The sequence below is a fragment of the Dermacentor andersoni genome, chromosome 4 (genome assembly GCF_023375885.2).
Source record: "Dermacentor andersoni chromosome 4, qqDerAnde1_hic_scaffold, whole genome shotgun sequence".
Taxonomy (NCBI): domain Eukaryota; kingdom Metazoa; phylum Arthropoda; class Arachnida; order Ixodida; family Ixodidae; genus Dermacentor; species Dermacentor andersoni.
The window spans coordinates 194,071,987-194,095,854 of NC_092817.1; the positions used below are offsets into that span (position 1 = coordinate 194,071,987).

At 46.5% G+C, this 23,868-nt stretch overlaps 1 long non-coding RNA gene across 1 annotated transcript in view; it reads right to left on the reverse strand.

Moving 5' to 3' along the window:
* Positions 1-1,071: 1,071 nt before the first annotated feature.
* LOC129384943 (uncharacterized) overlaps positions 1,072-23,868 on the reverse strand; it is a 32,308-nt gene continuing 9,511 nt past the window's right edge. Inside the window, exon 2 of the long non-coding RNA XR_008612491.1 lies at positions 1,072-1,245. This is a non-coding gene — a long non-coding RNA (uncharacterized lncRNA). The remainder of the gene's footprint in view (positions 1,246-23,868) is intronic.

Below are 23,868 nucleotides of genomic sequence, written 5' to 3' on the forward strand. Positions count from 1 at the left end.
CACTCGGCAGCCAGGGGCCGATACAATCACTATAGTACGTGATCAGAGAACCGTTCCCCAGTTAGAGTCACTCAACTACCTAGGTATCACATATGAAGGAAAACTAAACTGGTGTTCTCACATAGAAAATATTACAACTAAAGGGACACGACCCGTAAGTATACTACCCTTATAAAAAATTTCTACCAACTTTGTTTAAACACTCTTTAGATTATCGTTACTAGAACCTACCAGCAGTTCCAAGATATTGTTCCAACGGTCTTTAAGCTTCCTAACAACTCTGTAGTGACATCCTAGAAGCAATTGGCCACCAACGTTATTTTGAATCCTGTTCATAGGCTGTCCGTCAACTATGTACTAACTGTCTAGAAGCACTTTTCTTTACACTAGCGATTAACATTCATTAAGTTGAAGTGTGTTCATAGGCTGGCTGTCAGCTTCGCACTAACGGCCTAAAAACACTTTTTTAGACCTCCTACTAACATTCATTAAATTGAAGCACGTTCACACATTATCTGTAAACATCCTATTAATAATCTACTAGCGCTTTTTCCAGACATCCAAGTAACATTGTGCCAACAATTGGCCACCTATCGGTGGCCAATTGTATTCAGTGTATTCAGTATTGTATTCAGCGTATACACTGAATACAAGCATGTTTGTAGGCTTTGTCAACATCCAACCAGCATTCTAGAGACAGTCTCTTAGGCCTCATCGTGACTTCGTCCTTTATTTATTACCTCCTACCAACATTTTCCCTTCAGACATTCCAGAAACATTGGCCTGACTCGGTCACAGTGTTTGAATAAAAACATGTTCAACGCTGCTTATCAATGTATAACAATCTGCAAATTTATAGCTTTAAATTGCCCAGTATACCACGCTATAATGCTTAGTGCTGCAGCTATTCATTTCCTTTTTGGGGCACCATCAACGTCGCGCCTCATGCATGTTTATGCGATCTTACTGGAGCATTGATAAATTATGAGCTCTTGACGCACTGTGCAGTTGAAGCCACAGATTGCGAAAGGAGCTACTGTAAACAAAGGTATGACAAACTGGAAACGTTGCGACGTTTGTATCATTTATTATATTCAATCAGCCAAACTTGCCAACAGCGTAAATGAGACTGTAGCCATGCGAAGCTGCTTCAGCATTCTGGGCGTTAGTTGCGGTTGCACCTTAGCTATCATGGATACGTTTATTTTTGTGAGCTTTTTGCTGTGCAATTCTGGGCGTTGTACCCTGAAAGAAAAAGCAAGTGAGTAGCAGTTAGCTGTGTATTACTGTCCGCTAACCAGATATGTGCTTTAAACAAGTAAGACAAAATAAGCACATAATGAAATGATTTAAGCTCGTAAACTATACCCTGAAGATTTCACTACCTCTCATCCTGTACAGCCAGAGTAGGAAACAGCAAAGAATGAGTTCATGATCAGACAATGTTTACCATGCATTAACTCTTCACGATCACTGTGAAAACGCAGTGTTTGTACGCTTCGTCTTTATAACACCTTCAAGCGAACCGCATGACGTGGCATTGTTCAAGTATGTAAGAAAACCGTTCTAAAAACATTTCGCGTCATTACAGTTCGCGTTATAATAACCTGCCAAATTGCGGCATAAGAAACCTAAATCAAAATAGTATCAAAATAATATGTTTATGAAAAATGATGGAAAAAACAACTTTTATTATAATTTGGAGACAGACAAAACTTCGGCGCAGTGATGTCATGAGGAACAGCTGTTCGCTACTTGTGCAGTGTGCAGTTTAAAACACCGGCCAGTGTCAGTATTAAATCCCTATCACTTCACACGACACTGCATCGCAGCTGGCAGAGAAGTTTCAGAAACGTTCACATCCCGGAACGAAGAAAACGCCGTGGGCTTCACAAACACGGTGCTCGTTGGCTTGTATCGATGAGAGAGAGAGAGAGAGAAAACAGGGATAGGAAAGGCAGGGAGGTCAACCAGAACAGCATCCGGTTTGCTACCCTACACTGGGGGTGGGGGAAAGGGGAGTAGAAAGAGGAAGAAAGGGAGAGAGTAAGCACTGAGTACGTGTAGGAGGGACACCATACACAAGGACACTATAAACGGTCTCTTAAACCGGTGCACTTCAAGTACTGCACTAGTGCACGAATCGCTTGCGAGCCAGTGACGGGTGTGGCCATGGTCCGAGTATCATTGGCTCGGTGAACGGTCTCGAGTCCAGTCGGTGTAAAGTTGCCCGCAGAGAGAGGCGTTGGACATCGTAGCGAGGGCAGGTACACAATAGGTGCTCGATGATTTCCTCGCACCCACAGGAGTCGCACATCGGGCTTCGGCCATTCCCATACTGTAGGAGTATACGTTCGTGAACGCCACTCCCAGCCACAAGCGGCACAGCAAGGTTGTTTCGCCGCGAGAAAGGCTAGATGGTAGTTGTAGCCGTAGCGTGGAGTCCAGTTTGCGTAATCTGCAATTGAAGGCACTTGAAATCCAGAGATCTTGTGACTTCTTGTGTGCAAGTAGGCGAAGTTCCCTGGCAGCGTCCGACCTCGCCAAAGGTGTTGGGCGCGTCTTGGTATCTTCGTAGGCACACCGGGCAGCCTTGTCAGCTAAGTTGTTGCCGACGATGCCACAGTGAGCAGGAACCCATTGAAATATAATGTGGTGTTCTCTATCCAGAGCTTGGTGGCGCACATCCCTGATGTCAGATATCATCTGCTCGTAAGTTCTGTGATGTAACGCAGATTTTATACTGTGAAGAGCTGCCTTAGAATCACAAAATACGACCCACTCCTCTGTTGGCTGTTCGGTGATGTACGTCATAGCGGCTTGGAGAGCTGCAAGTTCTGCCGACGTGGATGTAGTCATGTGTGACAATTTGAATCTAACTGTAACCTGCCTAGCTGGAACGACGAACGCGGCAGTTGAGCTGGTAGGTGAGGTGGAACCATCGGTATATATATATATGAATGTGGTCATGATACGTCTGGTGCAGTAATAGGAGCGTAAAATGCTTCAGAGCCGGCGCTGGATGATTGGACTTTTTTGTAATTCCAGGAATAGCAAAATTCACTTGAGGCTGTCGCAGGCACCACAGGGGAGATGAAGGCTTTGCCGCCGGTGTAAAAGATGTCGGTATGCACTCTTGATGAGCGCTAATCATTCGTGAAAAGGTCGCTTGACGTCTCTCGGCTGGCAGGAAAGCCAAATGATGGTCGGGAATCCTTGACAGATGGCGAATGTGCGCTCTGAGAGAGTCGACAGCTACATGTGTCTGGATTATATGGTCTCCCGCGATGGCAGTTGTTGCTGCTGTTGAGGTGCACCGAGGCAGCCCTAAACACGTCCGTAGGGCTTGACCTTGTATGCTCCCCAAGGCGCTGAATCAGCCACAACACAGCATAAGCATAAACAGCAGCAAAATAGCTATATTGCTGCTACAACACACGACCAGACACCGACATCGCTCCGACCGTACCACGCCCGGGTTGCAAAGGAACTGATGGCGATGACGATGGTCTCCTTCTTTGCCTCAACTCGGTCCACTGCCAAATTTGTGCGCATGCGCGTGAGAGGCATGTGACATCCCATCCACCCGCTTGTCTTGACCACTGCGGAACTAAAGTCCCTTTGTACGCCGAACCATGCACAACAGCTAACCTTGCGATGGTTGAATGAGACCAGTACATTCATCGCCTCTCGGTGACAGGTGTACGTGGCGGGCCTTTGTGTGTGCACCCCCTTACTGGGGAATGGCGCTTAGAGGGATGAATGTACCTTACGGTCTATATTGAAAAATAACCTGAGAAGACAGCCGGCTTAATATTGTATCACAGTTAGGGGCTGTATATGTTTAGCTTTCGAGGCAATTATTGTTCTGAAAACCGACTTTTTCTCCATATGTAATAAAAATGGACAAAATAATACGATATAGAATAAATTTTTCGGTTATTCTATTTTGCACAACAACACTTTTTAGCACTTGCTGCTTTCGAAGACAAAAATTTGCTTCATGGTGTCCAGCGCAAGATAATGCTGAAAGTTCCTGTGGTTGTACTTTTATAGTTAAATAGATGTCCAAAGCGTGGCGAATGTGACGTTACCGGTTTTCAGGCGCCCGATACACGGCCACAGCATGACCTTTGATATCCTGGCTCTTGGTACCGCGGAATGCCATAATTACGAATGTCGTAAGGCCAGGCAAAACCTTATCGGAGTTCAGAACTTTGCCGCCTTGTTATGAAGCGAAAGAACTGAATGATAAGAGTGCATAATTTTCACTCTTTGACATGGTTTCTCGCAGCAAGTAACTGTCGCCATAAAGCAGATCAGTTGACATAGTTCCTTTGCCTTCGCTTAGAAGAAGAACGCCTATACCTACGGTCTCCTGATTTTCCAGTGTCCCGGACGTTTCTTGACATCAGAGGTTGTGCAAAGGGAACAACGTCATCCTCCGTGATGGGGGATAGGAAGCCCAACCAAGGGTTTCACCCTGGTCGTCCACCACTGGCTGCATCGAAGACAAGGGCCGCACTGGCCCTTCCATTATCGCCCTTGAATCCTCTGACAGCTCACCGGTTGAAGAAATTGAATTGGACAACGATTTCAACACTTGCCGCGGGTCGTCGCTTGAAGAGAAAATGCAGGAGGACATCAACAGACAGTGAATCGTTGCCCAGTCAGGACACTGGTAAGCAATCATTCACTGTTGATTACGTCCCTACCAGAACAACCAACGACCTTATGACCTTGAACAGGCAAAGCTCAACAGAGTATTCTGAACGAATTGCTCCAAGTCAAGTCAGCGAGATCAGAATTAACGCACGGAGGAACATCTTCCCGATTGACGTGAACAACAAGTCAATTCTACATACGCTAAAGGTTGCCACGCTACTGAGAAACAACCTAGTGCGCTCCTTTTTTGCGCATGGAAAAGGAACCTCGACTGGCGTTATCTCTGGCGTGGACAAAGAAATTAAAAACACTGACCTCGAGAGGCTTTTGAATTCTACCACACGAATAGTACAGATCTTCACCGCTTCGGCCAATGCCGGCATGTTGAACTAGTCTTTGACTCTAAAACATTACCTGACTGCGTAAAAGTTGGATACGTAAGACACCGTGTGCGCCCCTACGTGCCAAAACTGGTGCACTGTCGCAACTGTTTCAAAATAGGACACGTAAGCGCGGCTTGCAAGGGCGATGTAACATGGAAACGGTGTGGAGGAGCTCACCAAAATGATAGCTGCGATGCCACTGACCTAACATGTCCAAATTGCACCCGCCCACATGAAGCGACATCAAAAGACTGCCAGAAAATCAAGGACGAAATGTCAGTGCTTCGAAAGATGGTGCGGCACAATTCCACTCACAGACAGGCTGCTATACATCGATACGGCGCCGCGGGCGCCGATCGCGACACAGACGACAGCAAGACAAGAGTATTTCCCGAACAGATGGACCATCGGCCGCATGCCGAACTCCTCGCTTGCCAAGTTTGCTTCTGCGAACAAGTTGCGAGCCCGATGTCAAATCAAATCAAATCAAATCATATTTTATTCTCCAGCAAGTATCTGGATGGTCACCTGGGCTAAAAGCTGCACGAACAGCTTGACGAAGGCCCAGGAAACCATTACATGGCAGCAGCAGACAGAACGAAATAACAATAGCAATACAGCAGTAGTCATCAATAAAAATAAAAAGAAAAGAATAGAAAAGAAATTATAGAGCGTATGCATGAGAGAAGAAACACAACAGAAATAAGCTAACAGAATGTATCAATAATGAACTGAAAGAGAAAAAAAGTACAGCAATAACAAAGAAGTTTTCTTAAACGACATATGAAAGAAATACATGTGCAAAAAGTATGTTAGCAGTTGTTTTTGACTAAATCCACCATTATTTTTATGTTTATTGAGAAAAAATGGCAGATTGTGAGCCAAGGATTGCAGTTTGTAATCGGTTCTAAACTGTGGTAAGGACCAAGTGCCAGTACAACGAGTGTTTACTATTGGTGTACGATATTCAAGGGAAGCAAGTTGTGTCAGGAAATTACTCATACCTGTGTAAGAAAAGTATGTTATTTGTAACAAACGAAATTCATATATATTATCTACACGGATCAAATTGAATGATGCTATTGTAGGATTAACACTCGATGTTGGTTCAATGTTAATGATAAGGCGAATAATGTTCCGCTGCAATACAAGAAGCTTGTTCATATTTCTTTTAGTTGTTGTTGCCCATACCAGTGCACAATAGTTAATGTGAGAAAGAAATAGGGCGTAATATATTTGTAGTTTAGCGCTTGTGGGAAGAAATGTGCGGCAACGTGAGATTACACCTGTAGCTGCAGACAGTTTTCTGGAGATGTAAACAGCATGAGCGTCTTATTTTAGATGGGCAGAAAAATACACACCGAGAACCTTATGCTCGGTGACTATTTCTATATGCTGGTCTTCAAAAATGAATGAATTCACCGGAGGAACTGCTTTATTCTGAGCACAAAAAATAACTACTTTCGATTTAGTTGGGTTTACTTTGATTTTATTTACTCTAGTCCATGCCGATATTTTAGTAAGGATGTCATTGCATTTTGGCTCTAGTGTGCTCTAGTGTCCCAGAAATAAGTAAGGTGCTATTATCAACATAGATTACTAATTTTACTGTGATGTCGATATTTACGATATTATTGATAAAAGTATTAAATAAAAGGGGCAACAATATACTTCCTTGTGGCACGCCACATGCAATTGGTAAGGATGATGATCTTTGGTTGTTAATACACACGCACTGGTACCTATTTTCTAAGTAGGATTTAACTAAAGCCAAAGCTGTACCACGAATTCCATATGATGAAAGCTTACTAATGAAAATACTGTGATCAATGGAGTCAAATTCTTTACTAAAATCGAGAAAAATCATGGCTGTCAGTAAATTATTATTAATATTTTCCAAAATTGTTTCCTTCAGGGCTAACAAGGCGGCTTCAGTCGACCACCTCTTCCTAAAACCATACTGTGAGTTTGTCAAAATACTGTGCTTATCATAAAAGTTTGTGATGCGAGAAAGAATAATTTTCTCCAATCCCTTCGAAAAAACTGGGAGGACGGAAATGAGACGGTAATTGGACGCAAGGTTGTGATCACCGCCTTTGTAAAATGCAGATACCCTTGCACATTTCATGGAAGTTGGAAATATACCTGTCTCAAGGACAAGATTAAAAATATGAGCAAGGGCCGACGTTAACAATTCTAATACACACTTAACAGGTTTAATTTGAATATCGTTTGTATCCAATGATGTACTGTTTTTTAGGCTCATGAATGTGCTGTATATTTCATTTTCAGTTGTAGGAGCAAAATATATGCTTTCAGCACAGCTATAAGCTAGGGTAACTGTATCCAAGGGAGTACTAATCGGTCTTGCAGCGTTTACAAAATAATGATTGAAGTATTCAGCTATGTCGCGATCTCCAAGTTCACGGCCATTAATAGTTATTTTTCTCGGAATTGAACGCGAGTCATCCCGTCCAAGGACATTGTTTATAACTTTCCATGCAGCACCAGGTCGTTGCCTATTTATATCTGCAAACAGTTTCTGGTAATATGCAGTCTTCGCACGTTTAATCTCCGCGTTTACTTGATTCCTTGTTTTCTTAAATTCCTTCAGTGCGGCTTCGGAACGTGAACGAAGAAAATCATGATAAAGGCGGTTTTTCGTTCTAATCAATTTGAGGTGTTCCCGGTTTATCCATGGTTTTCTCGTTTGCTTTGATGACTTAAGTGTGATCAATGGGAAGTGCTTTGCGTACTTGTCCGTAAAGATTTTATTAAATTCCCCATATGCATCATTCGGATTTGTTTTGTTCAGAACCATTGACCAATCACAGGCCGATAAATCTTGTTTGAACATTTCCAAGGTGTCCTGCGTGATGGATTGAATTATAAAGGTTTCTTTGAGCTCCCTTGTTTGAGAGCAGTTCGTCTGATAGGTCATAAACACAGGGCAATGGTCACTTATGTCAGAAGGTGGAGTGCCACAGGTATGAACTTTGGTATTAATATTTGTCAAAATAAAGTCGAGTGCGGATTGAGAAGTGACTATAACTCGTCTAGATGTTTTGATTAGGTTCAGAAAATCAGAGGAATGCAACACAGTGCTAAATTGTCGAGTAGTGTTGGTATCGTCAAGTATATTTATGTTAAAATCACCACCGCAGACAAGGCGGAAGTTGTTGCTGCATACATAGTCCAGCAATGACTCAAAACACTCTCTGAGAGGTTTTATGTTACCTGCTGGAGGACGATTTACAACACAGATGGTTTCATTTTTGCATAGTACGGTGAGTATTTCGAAGTCGGAGGTTACTTTGCTCAAGTCAGGCACGATTTCACAATTCTTGTGCACCTTAACATGGACTGCAACACCACCGCCTCGTCTGCCAGTACGATTTAAAAAGAAATTTTTATAACCTGTGTTATATCTGTTATATCTTAATTACTGTGGATTACGACTGATAAGAGAAAGAACAACGGACGCCATGGTGAGCGGTTGAATCAGCACTGGCTTATCCCCAGTTGAGAGTGGCGTTTATTGCGTAACTAGAAGAGAGAAACGTAGGGGGTGCTAGCGATTACATAACACGCCGCCACAGAAGAACTGACAACAAAAGACAAAAAACACACACACAAGACGTTCACAGGAGAAATCTTGAAGGAATTCTCACTGGTCTTCCCGAGCGCGTCTTTTTCGGGAATGCTTGCGTTGGCACTGTTCTCGGGTCTGAGGATCGGTCAGGTGGAAGACTTTGACGTGAGGAATGGTGTGGCTCACTTTCTCCTGTTGACTCAACCGGACAGTAGTCTTCAGGCGTTTCCTGGGGATCCCTTGAGTGGCGTCGCACTCGTAGGCGGCGTCGGTTACGCATGTACGCTTGACCATTGGCTGCTGTGACTGTGTACCTCCGTGGCTCTGGGCCTACTTGGGTTATGAGTGCTTTTTCCCATTTCTTTCCATGCCAGAACCACACTGACAGGTTCTTGCCCAATGGAGGCAGGTCTCGAGCATGCTGGTCTGCGTACTTGTGCTGTGCCTGCTGCCTTGTTTGAAGCTTCTTCTGGAGCACCTTATGGTGGTAGTGTGGTAACAAGGTTCTGGGATGGGCTGGAATAAACGTTCTTATCCTTCTTCCCATAAGCATCTCTGCTGGGGATAGGAGGCCATTCATCGGAGTTGCTCTGTGGTTCATGAGCACCATTGAGAGTTCCTTGCCCTCAGAAAGCGCTTTAGTCATTGTTGCTTTTATGGTCTGGACCGTTCTCTCAACTTGTCCATTTGAGCGAGGGAAAAGAGGTGATGTGGGTTTGTGGACGATGTCCCATTCCTTGTTGAAGTTTCTAAACTCAGTGGAGTCAAATGGAGGTCCTTGATCAGTCACGACTTCTGAAGGTATGCCAAACCATGCATAGATGTCCTTGAGCACTGAGATGACAGGTGAGGCTGCAGTTGTTGACATTTTCTTGACCTCTACAAACTTGGAGTAGTAGTCTACTAAAAGCAAACATGTGGCACCATGCTGGTGGAAAAAAATCCATTGCCACTTTTTCCCACGGACGTGTCGGCAGTTCTCTGTCAAGGAACGGTTCTCGCTGATTAGCTCGCTGATGGCGTTGGCAGAGCTCACAACCAGACACCATCTCCTGAATGTCCTGGCTTATTCGAGGCCAATAGACACTCTGACGAGCTGTATTCTTACACGAGACTATGCCACGATGGGTCGTGTGGATCCTTGAGAGTACGTCCTTTTGGCATGCCTGGGGCACAAGTCGTTCACCGTAACAGAGAAATCCATCAGTTGTGTACAGTTAACTCCTGATTGAATAGTAGGGCTTCACTGATGGCGGAACTTTTGAGATTTTGTCAGGCCAGCCTTTCTGGATGTACCAGGCTACACGTTGAAGTGTGCTATCAGTAGCTGTGCAGCTTCTTATCTCAGCTAGCTTTGGGGTCGAGGCCTGTACCAATGTACAGGTCAGAACCTGATATTCTTGGTCTGACGTCTTAATGGTTGCTGCTGGATCAAGGGCTCGAGCGTGTCTGCAACTCTTAAGTGTTTACCAGGTATGTACACCAACTTCACACTGTAGCGCTGCAGTCGAAGTAGTAGGCGTTGTAGCCTGGGGGAAACTTTGTGGAAATCCTTACACTGAAGACCGATGAGAGGCTTGTGATCAGTCTCAACCACAATGCTGCGACCACAGACATAATAGTGACACGTGTACTTATCTTTATCGGGCAACCACGTTTCGCCGCCTAACAAATGTTATCGCACAGCGCGGGACGCGCCTGCATGTATCCGAAGTTTCTGGAAAGTTATCGATGCTTCTATCCGCTTTCTGTTGTCGCCGAACCTTATGTTATCTGATTTCATCGCCTGACACGAATGGTGTACAACTTTGTGGAAGGCACGCGGGTCCCAACGGTTAATCTGGAACATTCGACGACTGACGTATAAAAGCCGACGCGCTTGACCCGTTGATCAGATTTCCGACGATCGCCGACTGTGTTCGCCACTGTCGTTGTGCTATAAGTGTAGCCTGTTTTTGTGGGCACAAGTTCGCCCAATAAAAGCTAGTTTTGTATTCCACCGTATTGCTGCTTTCTTCACCGTCACTACCACATGACAATAGTGAAACTGTTCACAGGCAAACACCACAGCTAACAATTCCTTCTCAATTTGCGCATAGCGCTGCTGGGCTGGTGTGAGTGCTGCAGACGCATAGGCTACTGGATGCCCATTCTGAAGTAGGACGCTGCCGATTCCATAGGAACTTGCATCTGTGGATATGGCTATAGCCTGTACTGGGTCGAAATAGTGCAACACTGGGGCTCTTGTCAGCTTGTTCTTGATCTCATTGAATGCATCCGTCATCTTAGGAGTCAAATGCCATGCGATGTCAGACTTAAGAAGTTCTCGAAGGGGCTGTGTCTTTGCTGAGAAATTCGGGACGAACTTCATGAGGTATGTTGCCATTCCCAGAAAGCGAAGAAGCTCAGCTTTGCTAGTTGGTGCTGATATTGCATTGATCGCCTTGACTTTACTGGGATCAGGGGTGATGCATTGCTGTGTCAGCTGATGTCCTAGGTAGGTGACTGAGGGCAAACCCAGTTTCAGTTTGTCATAGTTCAGTTTGAGGTTGTTAGCTCGTGCTGTGCTGAGCACTTTACGCAAGTGTGCCACATGCTCTTCAAGTGTTCTCGATGCGATCAAGATGTCGTCAAAGTATGGCGTGACAAGGCCTTGACGTTCAAAGATACTGTCAATTTCTTGCTGAAAAAGTTCAGGGGCTGTATTGAGGCCAAATGGTATCCGAAGGAACCTATAGCGTCCCCAAGGTGTGGCAAATGCGCACAAATACGAGCTGCTTTCGTCAAGAGCTAACTGCCAAAATGCACTCTTAGCACCCAAAATTGAGAACACTGTACACACACTTAGCCGCGCGAACAGTTCTTCTGGAACTGGAATGCGATAGTGATGTCGCTTCACGGCTGCGTTTAAGTTCCTTGGGTCAAGACAGATTCGCACACTTCCATCTTTCTTTGTGATTATGACGATAGGATGCACCCAGTGTGTTGGTTCCGTCACACGCTTGATTATGCCATTCTGTTCCATTCGTTCGAGTTCAGCTTTCACAGCCTTTTGTAGTGCAATAGATACACGGCGAGGGGCAGTAACTGTAGGCTTAGCATCTGGCTGAAGGTGTATGCTGTATTCTCCAGGTAGCCTGCCAGTGCCTCTGAACACATCAGGAAATTCTTGGAGCACGGCTTCAAGCTGTTGAGAAGTCTAGCGCTGTGCATGCAGCTGCTCCAAATATATGCTTGAGGCTTTCTTTGACTAGCAAAAAATTTAGAATGTTCTGCTTGTTTTTCACTGAGCAAGAGAGCTCGCATTCATAATCAATGTTGAGTTGCTCACCGAGGTAAGTTGTGACCTTTGCTTTTGTTGTTGTCACAGTCGGCTGGGGCTTCCATTTCAACACTAGCTGCTCAGGGAGAATGTTCACGTCGGACCCCGTGTCCAACTTAAAGTTCACGTCGCGGCCATTCACTTCGACGCATTCGAACCAGTCTGATGATGCATTTTCCACAATGTCCACGGTGAGGCTTCCCAAGAAAAGTTCCTGGTCGGGGTCGTCACCCTGGTCGGCGCCAAGCATGCGGTCGGCGCCTCTGTATTGTTCGTTGCTTCTGACGGCAAACACTCGCGTAGTGTCCAAACTTCCCACACGCGTAGCAGGTAGAGCCGTAGGCGGGGCAATGTCGGGGTTGGTGCAAGGTTCCACACCTGCCGCATGTGCGTTAAGGTACTGTTTCTCTAGGCTGACTGCTTCTTCGATACAACCATGGTTGTCCTCTCGGCTGTTGCTTGTCGGGTGCTTGTTGTCGAGCTTGCTTGTGTTTTCTGTTCAAGTTGTCCACATTCACTTCTTGTCCATCCGCTGTCGTTGCTAGCGAAGACACATGCTGCTTGGATATTTCCGCAACTCTGCACGTTGCGACAATTTTCTCCAGTGTTAGGTCTCTCTCGCGAAACAGCCTTTCTCGAAGTGCTGCATCACGAATGCCGACGATGATCCTGTCGCCCAGGAGGCGGTCATGCTTGTCACCGAAGTCGCATCTTGCTGCTTGCTGCTGGAGTTCAGCAATGAACTCGTCAATGGGCTGGTTTTCTTTCTGACACATGCTGTTGAAGACGGCTGTCGCTTGCGTCACGTTTTTGTACGGAAGGTATCTCTCGTCGAACTTCGCAAAAATGGCTGCCACTGTGTCGCTTCTTTTCTCACCTTCAGCTGGCGGAGAAAAACGGAATGTCTCCACGACCTTCCGCGCTGTTGGACCCATGACGTGAAGTAGCAGTGCTCGCCTTATTGCTTCTGGCTTCGCGCTGTACTCGCATGCTGCTTCGTAAAGCTGATAGGCCGCTTTCCAGTCCGACCACGCTTCGGCGGGATTGCTGCCCGGCTCGAAATGTTTGGGTGGTTGAATGAGCGGGAGTGCCATGCTTAATAACGTTGATGGCGCGTCACTGAAGGGCCTAAGAGCTGCTGCGTTGGGTTAGTTGACTTCTGACACCATGTTATATTTGTTATATCTCGATTACTGTGGATTACGACTGACAAGAGAAAGGACAACGGACGCCATGGTGAGCGGTTGAATCAGCACTGGCCTATCCCCAGTCAGTGTTGCCAGGTCGCACAACGCGGCGTAGCCCAAATGTAGCCAAACACAAACAAGAGCAAAACAAATTTGTAGCCAAATGTAGCCATTGGTATGTTCAGTTTTATGTGTATATATATTTTCACATTGGATTACTGTAATCCGTTTTTGTACAAACCGTCGTAAAAAAAATGTCCATGATGCCGTGACAGTCGACCCTTGACATCTACAAGTCTACAACAGCTACATGATGCTTGCACACAGAACACTTTTTTGTTGGCCCCGGAAACTCAAGTTCCAGCGAATCGCTGCTGAGGGAGAAGCAATCGAAATGAATGCCGAATGTACGCACGAAAAAAAAAAACTTGGAGGACGCTTGGAGGACAACTGGCCAGAAAATGTTGTGAGACGTTGATGGAAACGAACTGATCATGATTTATGGGGATAGAAATAGGCACGCTGTTGGGGATTGAAGTAGGGATTATGATTTTAATTGGCAAAGAAAATCTGAAAGGCCATGTGGCGAAGCCTGACAATGAAAACTACGGCAACACGCTGAACTGCGTATCACGTGCAAGATCGTCGTTTCGTTTTCATTCCGATTGGTTTCGTTTTGACTGTTTAAATACGAAAGCTGTTGGACAGAAAACAATGAAAAGACGTAGCAATTACGGCAGAAGTACTTAACGCTTCGGAGAACATGAATCGCAGGAACGTCGAATTGCTAGACAAAATACTTTGTCACAATTACGACCGCACTTGTCGTCTGCCTCCCACTAATTCCGTTATATAATCACTATCGTGCTCACCTATCACCGCTTTCAGCAAGCTGCCAGTGAAAGACTACATCCTCACTGCAGATTAAAAAAATCTGATAAAAAATGTTCCACGGCGTTTTCCGCGTTACCACTTCTTGCTTACACACTCTGACCGGTAAACTTTCCATTGCATTAAAAAATAGGTGCCTTGAAAATTGGTTCTCAGCTCTTTCATATTCAGATTTAAGAGTGGAACGTGATAGCATTCAAAGTTCCCTGACTGATTCTCACGCTTCCCGGCAACTGCAGCGTATGCTACCATAATGTTTACCTGCAAATCACTGGAGGCGAACAATACGCACGAAGCCGAGCTTTCTGGTTCTTTTTTTTTTCATTCCACTCGCATGGCAGGCGTCACCGCTGCCACGGAGGCGAGTGCCACCTGGATGGTGTTGCATTGGAACTGAGCGGGGCACGCCGCTGCTACTTGGCAGTAACCGCTTGTCCTCATTTTTTCCATAGTCCCCTGTGCCGCTTCGCGCTGCACGACAGTCTCAAGGAAAACCAACTAGCCCAACCATCGCCCCACTACTAAGACGTCGAACGGCAGCTGGAAAAGGGGTTTGTGACCGAGGTTCCGCATAACAAAAATGTGTTTTCTCGTATATTCAAATTACAGTTCGACGCTACCATGTCTGTAGGTTGAGTGTAAGTCGTACTTTACGAACTTTCTGACGCGTTTTACTTTGAGAAAATAAATTATTTCATTAATGCATATGCGCCAGACGAAGGGCCTACATGGTTCGGTATCATTTTTCTCACACTGGCAACGGCGCCGACGCCGGATTTTCTGCGACACGGGGCCCTTAAGGCTATCGCGTTAAAGTTCATTTCGCACGCAAAGGAAGCAAAAAGCTTACCGTGAGAAACGCGGACTAGGTCGAAGCTGTGCCCAGCGCGATAGTGCAACCAGGTGCCTTCGCCATGGACACACTAGAGCGTGTCATCTACCCCTGCTTCCCTTCTTTCATGCCGGCGCCACGATTGCCCACCCTTATTGCTCTCCGTTTCTGAGCATAACCATGTTACTACAGTGTACTGTGAAACAGCCTCCATTCCCAGGATCACCCCGGTGCGCGGTGATTGGGTGTCGGGATAAGATGAAGATGAGACGACATTGCTGGCGTAAATGTTAGCATGGTGAAGCGCGGTGTAAATTTAGGTGCGTCAAGGATAAGCTCATCGGCTCAGAGAACGATGCACTGAGGGGGAGGGGGAGGGGCCATTTCGCGCACACACGCACAGCCGCGCTGCCAGCTCAGCCAGCTAAAACATAGCCTTCGAGATTTGTTTCTACTCTATGAGAGTCAGCTCTAGAGCGTGGATTAAGGCGCCACGCATTGGCCCAAACAAAGCCAAGTCGCAGATTTTCAGTAGCCCGAATATAGCCACGTAGCCAACTCGCCCAAGTTGACGCCAAATTTTTTTTTTTGTAGCGCAACTTGGCTACATATAGCCAAACCTGGCAACACTGTCCCCAGTTGGGAGTGGCGTTTATTGCGTAACTATCAGAGAGAAACGTAGGGGGCGCTAGCGATTACATAACAACCTGGTAATCTTAACATATTACATCCGTCGTGATACCACGTCTCTGACAGCATCACGATACTAAATTTAAACCGAAATTCATCCAGAAATGAGGTAAGAACATCTTCTTTCCCACTCACAGACCGTGCATTAATATGCAGAACAGATTCGCAAGATTTTGCAGGAGGTTCAACATTTTTAGGAAGAATGAATTCTTGGTACTTCATAGAAGAATCAATGATGTGCTAGCTAATCAGCGTTATTATCGGAAACAAGTCCTGTTCCGACTGACAAAATATCCTTCCAAGATCATTTTCTTCTTCATCACTCTTCTTCACCTTCTTCATCATCACCTTCTTCGGCAGCAGTACGTGGAACACATGCGCAGCATAAAACGACACTCCCGCCGACCGACTCTGACATTGAATGACCGTCGCTCACATCCAAACATTCAAGCATGAACGCTTCGGGTGATGTGGCTGCAAAGGTGGTTGAGAATGATAAGAAAGAAAATGAAAATGTACGAAGTATACTGAAACACCTCATAACTGCGATGCGTTCACTTCTCTGCGGACTACAGACGCCGGTTGCTAAGACCGCGCCACATGTTCTAGATGCTTTGGAACCGCTCCTCGCGGCTCTGCAGTAAGGCATCATGGCGCTACCTTTTGAAAACCTATTACAAAGGTCCGTAATAATGCAGTGGATTGCCACAGGCCAACGAGGACGCTTCGCAGACTTTCGACAATGGATGTTCAAGTACCATTTCCCGTGGCTGTGCTATGTGAACCAAACATGGCGTCTTTACTACGCATATTTGGATATGTGCCACTGTTGTCACGGAATGACCACAATTTAAGCAAAGTGCTGACTTTTGTTCGTAATTTAACGCGGCTTCATAAAGACATTCCTCCACATGCTTCCGACGAGTACGTTTGCATAACGCCAAAGTACAAGCGGCGCACATTCTTGGTAATCGGAGAATATATACCCCCAATATCGAGCATAGACTGTTCATGTTTGCTGTCCATACTGCAAACTTGTCCAGGTCGCCGCATAGTTTTCGGCAACATTAATGCCCACCATCCCATGTGGGGCTCTGCTTCGACGAACACCCGCGGTAGAACTTGGCTGACTTCATGCTTAGTCAAGGCTTGAGGTGATCAAGGAGGACACGCCAACATACCTGCGAGGCTCTCACTACAGCAGTTGTCTTGACACTGCGTTTGTTTCAAGCAGCCTGCTGTCTGCTACACGATGGTGTACTGGTCTCGACAGCCATGGAAGTGACCATCCACCAACATAAATTCAGTTGAAATTGTTACACTCCCCAACTCCGCACACTGCATTCCATCGATTGGCCAACATTTCGATAATCTGTGAACACCGCCTGTCAAGCCATCCAATCACCATCCAACACCGAACATGTCATCGAGTCAACATTACCCGACACAGCAAAATACCTCAGCGCACCTGCACCTAAATAACCTATTGATGGCTAGTACGAGCGACATTGCGCGATGCGGCGTCGAGCAGAACGGAAATACAGAAGCACCAAATTACCATTAAACGTCACTGCATCTCGCTGAGCTCAGCGTCATGTCCTGCGCCACCTTGACGAGCTCGACAAGCAACGCTGGAGATCATTCTGTGGCTCTTTGAATCCGAGAAAACCTCTCTCTATAATTTGGAAAATAGTGCGAAGCCTTCGATCGCCTCCCCAACAGCCGCACCCGTTCAGCTCTGTGGTCACACGGCAAGGCCGGCATGAAGTAGAGGTCGCCTATGACTACTGTAAATTACTTGTGAGTACCTCTACCGGTATACCAACGCTATCACGAGTGACTTTTCCACCATCTAGTGATTACCGTCTGGATTCGCCTTTTGCTATGCACGAACTCGACGCTGTGATATCTACTTGCCGCCGATCATCTTGTCCAGAACCAGATGTAATTACATACTCCGCGATTTGTCATCTTGGAGTAGACGCTCGAGAAATTTTACTGACGCTCTACAACTCGCCATGGAACACAGCAACTGTGTCTGGCCACCGGAAGTGCAATCGCCTTGTGACTTTGCTAAAACCCGGGAAATGCTCACGTAATCTTCCGCATTATCGGCCAATAGCCTTGGCAAGCTGTGTCGGTAAAGTAATGGAGCGGGTGGTACTGAGCATACTGGATTGGCTACTCGAGAAAAGTGGTGGATTTCCTGATTTTATCAATGGATTCCGAAGAGGCCGATCGTCCATTGACGGTGTGTATCTTCGTATCTTCTGCTCTACAGGAAAAGAGGCGCCATCATCTGGAATTCGCAATATTTTTGGATAATAAAGGTGCCTACGACAACGTCTTCCATCATTCGATTCTTCGGCTCTTGGGGATGTAGGAGTTGATGGCCGGATGTACGCGTGGCTGTACAGTTACCCCAGTGGCTGCACCATTTTCATGTCCACTTCGGATGGCGAGACTGATAGACATGACGTTCGCAGGGGTATTCCGTAGGGTGGTGTCCTTAGCCCAATATTGTTCAATGTCATACTGGTAGGCCTTGCAGACGAGCTACCTGAAACAACGCATATCAGCATGTACGCGAATTATATCTGTATCTGGTCATCTGGGGTCACACGTTCACAAGTGCGTGCAAGGCTTCAACGTGCGGCTACCGTCACGGTGAAGTAGTTGCGCCGTAGAGGCCTGCAACTCTCAGTAGCTAAGTGTGCAGTGTTGACATTCACACTCAAATCAATGTCACAATATCCAATAGTTGTCGACGGAACGGCGTTCCCTTTAGTCACCCACCACAGATTTCTTGGTGTGATAATAGACCGCAATCTTTTTTTGACCAAACATCTTACTGCACTTAGGGCTAAACTGACCAACTCCATGCTCGCTCTTCGTGTAATATCTGAACTGATATGGGGCCCCTCTGAACGAAGTTTGATGCAAGTGTACCAGGCACTTTTTGTGGGCTATATACGCTACAGCATGCCTGTGCTATCTAACATGAGATTATCTTGTATGCGCACGCTGGAGAGCCTTCCGGTCTTGCCTTGGTTTGCCGTGCTGCACGTCAACTAAGGACACAATAGCGGAAGCAAGGGCTTGTCCAATCAACATATACAGGTCTTGTGAACATGTGCGAACCTATCTTCGCCTGCAGACCAGCCACTCACGCCATCCTTTGTCAACACTTCCAAGAACCAACCTTGAATGTGCTTCTCCTAAAGCAATTGCATGTCACGCAAGCATTCTACCTGCAAGGTTCCAGGCCAGCAGCATCCCCGAGACACATCCTTGAACATTGCCGAGACCACTAGTGAGGCTTCAGATACCCGGAATCATGAAGAATTCCCACGTTCCTTCCATTGGCTTGAAACAGCCATTGGCTTAAAACAGTAGTGGCACTGTACAAGTATACACCGATGGTTCGGTCACGCCGTCTGCCATAACGGCAGCATTTGCCATCCCACAACGTGTACTTGCTCGGCGATTTCAATTAGACAACAAATAGACATCTATGGCTGTGGAACTTTCGGGAATACGGGAAACTGTCCATTTTATGAGAACGCAGACACCCCATAAATGGACGGAGTTCTGCGATGGCAAAGCAGCACTACAGGCGCTAAAATGCGTTTTGAAGAAAGGGCCATATTTCCTACTCCTGCTGGAAATCGCCGAACTTCATCAGAGTGCCGAGTTAGGTGGCCACGTGATCACTTTTCAATGGCTGCCTAGTCATTTTGCTGTGATTGGCAATGAACTCGCTGACAGTGAGGCAAGATCGGCCGTCTCTTCCTCTGAAGTACGGATTGCCTACTCACGACCTGACACCAACTCCATGATCAAGGCACTCATGCAGGATCGTACAGAGGCAGACAGAGCCCGTGATGACAACATCAACAGACGCTTATATATGATCGACCCACACGGCGAATCCTGTTGCCCCCGAAGCTTACGCGGAGGAAAACGTCATTGCTACAAAGGATTCGGCTGGGCGTTGCTTTCACCCGTTGTTACGAACACCTCATCGGCCAGTCGAACAGCCCCGATCGTGAACACTGCCACACGCTTGTAACGCTGGAACACATACTGTGCGATTGTCCAGCATATTGCTGGAGCGCAGGACATTCGAAACTTTCTTAGCCAGCGTTGGCAGGCAATTACTGTCGGAGGACGCTATCCTTGGCCCATGGCCTGACACTGCAACTTCAATGCGGGAAACTAAAGCGCTGTTGAAGTTTTTACAGGCCACCAACCTAGACGAGCTGCTCTAGGAGGGCTACTGCCTATTATACATAAGCACTCACCACTTCTCTTGTCATCGTCACCCATCCCAATACTTTCACTGCCCTTCGCTCTTCCCCAGTGCAGAGTAGCAGACTAGAGCGCACTAGCTCAGGTCGACCCCTCCGTATATCCTCTCAATAAATTCTATCTTCTTCGTCTTGCTTTCGTTTTGATGCAACGTCCTGTTAGTTTCCTTTAATGTGGAGGAGCCGTCGGTAGGAGGCAGGGACGAAAGTGTACGAATGGGGACGCGAACAAAGCTACATTTTTTTTTTATAGAGTAAGGATGATTTTATACTTCTTTCACAGAAATGTGACACTTGCAAAGAGTTCCGCTTTTCTTTGTCTTCGAACTGTGCGCTTTCTCAGGTCAACACTCGCTCTCACGCACCAGCAGCTGTAGCGGCAACGTTGCAGCCCCGTGTTACTCGGAGTTTCTACTCTTTTTCCTCTTTTAAACATATACCATGGGGCTACTGTGCTGACACGTCCCAGCTTAGGGCGTACTATTTATATTGCGGAGTGCACTGACTTTATTATCTCGTTCCAAAGCTAATTGGTGGCGTCGCAATAGCAGTGCGTGGTAAGAGTCGATTTACGCTCGAGCCGCACCCCACACCACCCTCCTGCTAGCACGCATGTGCCCGGGCGAAAATTTGCAGATTTCGCAGGCTGGTACACATATTTCTGTTCACACTGCATGTGCGAGCCGCAGTGTATGTCGAAATTTGTGCACCAGTGTGCGAAATATGCAGTTTTCCGCACGACCGCACGCGTGCAGCAAGCGGGCGGTGTGGCTCGAGCGTAAGTCGGCCTTTATTTACCAGTCCTAAGGCCGGGATAATGCTTTGAAACTGGTGCGCGGCCTGCGCAGTACTCCACTATCATAACACCGGTCAGTTGGTGCAGCGCAAGCTAATCTTATTGAAGTGTGCTGACGTCACCGCACGCTTACTTAGTCCAGTAAAACCTTTAAAAAAATTAGTTCCAACAGTTTACGAACATAATTCTTTAAACATTTTAGTAGCACTCCGCCAATAATTCGCCACCAACTTAGATTACAACGATGATTTAAAACAAAGAGCTTGAAAGACAAAAAACAAAAAACAGAACACTAGCGTTCGAAGCAATGCACCAAAATAAACGCTCTTATCTCGAACAAATCGCTTGTCCCGAGCGTTTCGCCGACGGTAAATTTCAGGAAAGCTGCCGCGAACCATAGCATTCATTGCACAGCACAGATGTTCTACCAGCTCTAGGTCAAAGAACAATGCCAGCCGCTTGCAGAGCAAGCTTTTGCGCGAGTCATTTATCTCCTCTTCAGTTTATTATTATTTTATTACAAATTTCTTTGTCTCCTCTTATTTTCCTCCCTTTCACTCTCTATTCTATACGAATACCACACAGAACTAGATTATGACAAGAGGGCGGGTATGCCATATATCGACATTAATATGTGTTAATTAATCTGCTCACCATCCCTCGATTGGTCTTTTTCACTTCGCCTACCAGAATACACACCGGTTTACGCGGCCGAACTCCTGGCAATAGTTCTTGCTTTGCGAAAGTTACCCCTTCATGCTACAAGAGTACTTATTGTCCCAGAGACTCTTTCTGTATGCAGCGCTTAACGCATGTTCAAAGTCGGCAGCTTTGAACACATTTTATGCATTAGCTCCACCCCACTTGCGTTTAATTCATTTAGTCCGCGTACCAGGCCACCAAGATATTTATCTAAATGAAATAGCACCGGCTACATTAAATGGTCCGGTGATATCTGTGCTGCCGGCAACTGGGCATATCGCTGCGGCTAGATAAGGGCAGTTTTCATTGTCCGCGAAGACAGAAAAAGCCTCTGATTGGAAAAATCCACGGGCTTTGTGCATGTAAATTATTCCTGGAACCAACAATGATGTCCTAACGACGACGAGTCGTATTGTCTTTTACAAGGCTGCGTCGCCGTACTCCACCACTTAATTTTTACTTGCACATATGTGGTCTGGCAGTATTCCTTTTATGCTACGTCTGCAGTGTGCCGGAATCCATCAATTACATTGGCTATCATGTCGGCGGTTTTCTGCTAAACGAAAACGATGTCTGGAAATTTCGCTTTATAATATAAGACTTCCTTAATTCATTACAGTTTTACTCTCGCTTGAAGCATCGGCATTGTAGTGTACAGCCACAGGAACGTTTGCCGAGCCATTTATAACTACATCTGGGACACAAGAACATTACCTTATTATTATTTCAAATTTTTCATGACAACTTTATTTCTCCATCAATAAATTATTAGAGCATAAACTTCATATAGCAAGAAGACAAATTCGCACTACTAATATTAATAATATTATTATTCAATATTTCAATTACTCATTCCTTACGCCGACCCTTTACTTCACGTATTTTTAATATTACGCTCATGTTATTATTCATGTCTATGCAAGGCAAACTACCTTATTATACACTGTTTTATTTCATCTGTTATCGGTTTCTTTCTTCTATCCGACTATTTATTTATTTTCCCTTTTACTTTTTATCATATTACCGCCCAGTCCGTGGCCTATACCCTAGAGTGAATTTGTGCCAATAAATAAGGCATCATCATCATCAGGTCCCACCGTCGCGTTTTTCAGGAGCCAGCTGCTCTCAATAAACGCCGCCAATTCCTTTCCAAGATAAGTGACAAACTGGTGCAGGCGCTGTGTAACTCTCACTGATGCCGCGGACCCCTCGCGAGAGTGGAACCACCAGCCCAGTGCCAATTGATACTTCCAGCCGCAGTATCCGGGGACTGCCTCCAGAAGGCAACGGAAGGACCTGCACCACTTCAACCGGTACGGAAAGCGCAGTAACGAACCGGTGCACACTTCAGAATCCACAGGTTCCGAAGTCCTTCCATGGCGACATGTTCGAAGACGCCGAAGACTGGATGGCCGACTTTGAGTGCGTAGCCGTACAAGGTGACTAAATAGACAAATGTCTGCTTTTGCCTGGAGGACGGTGCGCGTACCCGTTTCCAAAACCGTGAGGAGTGACTGACGTCGGGGCGTGGTTTCCACCGTCAGCTGCTGGACACCTACACCTCTGCTGATCTTCCAGACTCCGAACGTCCAGCTTCTCACTTAAAGTGTTACCGCGTTCGTCGAAAACATGAAGCAAATCTTCAGACGAGCAGACACAGGAATAACCGAGGACAAGAAGTTGCGTCACCGGATGCGAGGAGTGGAGGAGCTGCTATTCGCTGGTCTTGTGCGGAGCCCTCCGAATACTGTCGCTGAATTTTTATTCGCGACTGTAAATATGGAGAGGATGCTTCAGCATCGGTCGAACTTTCACGAGCGGCAAGTGAACGCGGCATCCACTGCCGACATTTTCACGGGCATCGGAAGCACCAATGACAACCTTCGAGAACTAATCCACACAGTTGTGCGCGAAGAGATGCAGAAGGTTTACGGCACGCCACAAACTACGGTGAGCTCCATTCCGAGTGTTATAAAAGATAAAGTGTACCGAGCACTTTGCTCCACCTTTTTTATTGCTAACACCGCGCCTGCACCGACTGAACACCGCCGTGCGTCCTATACGCATAAGCCCTGAGGCACCATGCTTCATATATTCCTCGATGTTTGTTCACTTCCGCCAGCCCGACCGGTACAGTACGTCGAAGAACGACGCACGCCTCCAGCGTTTCACCATCTTCTGGTTCTGCTTCAGCCGGAGCAACCGGTACATCACGCCGACTACCGAGGCATGTCCCCTCGGAAGCCGGAAGTTTGGCGCACGCCGGACCGCCGTCCACAGTGCTTCCACTGCGGTGAAGCAGATCGTTTGTACCACCAGTGCCCATACCGACGTCCCGGGTTGCGTGGATTTTCTGCCTACTTGCCGCTACCCCCACTTGGCCAACGATACTGAGCAGCACACGCCACCGCCTACCAGGCGGCTTTCGCGCTCGCCGTCACCAAGGCGATTTTCGCTACCGCCTCAGCGCTATTTGAACGCACGATCGCCAAGTCCCC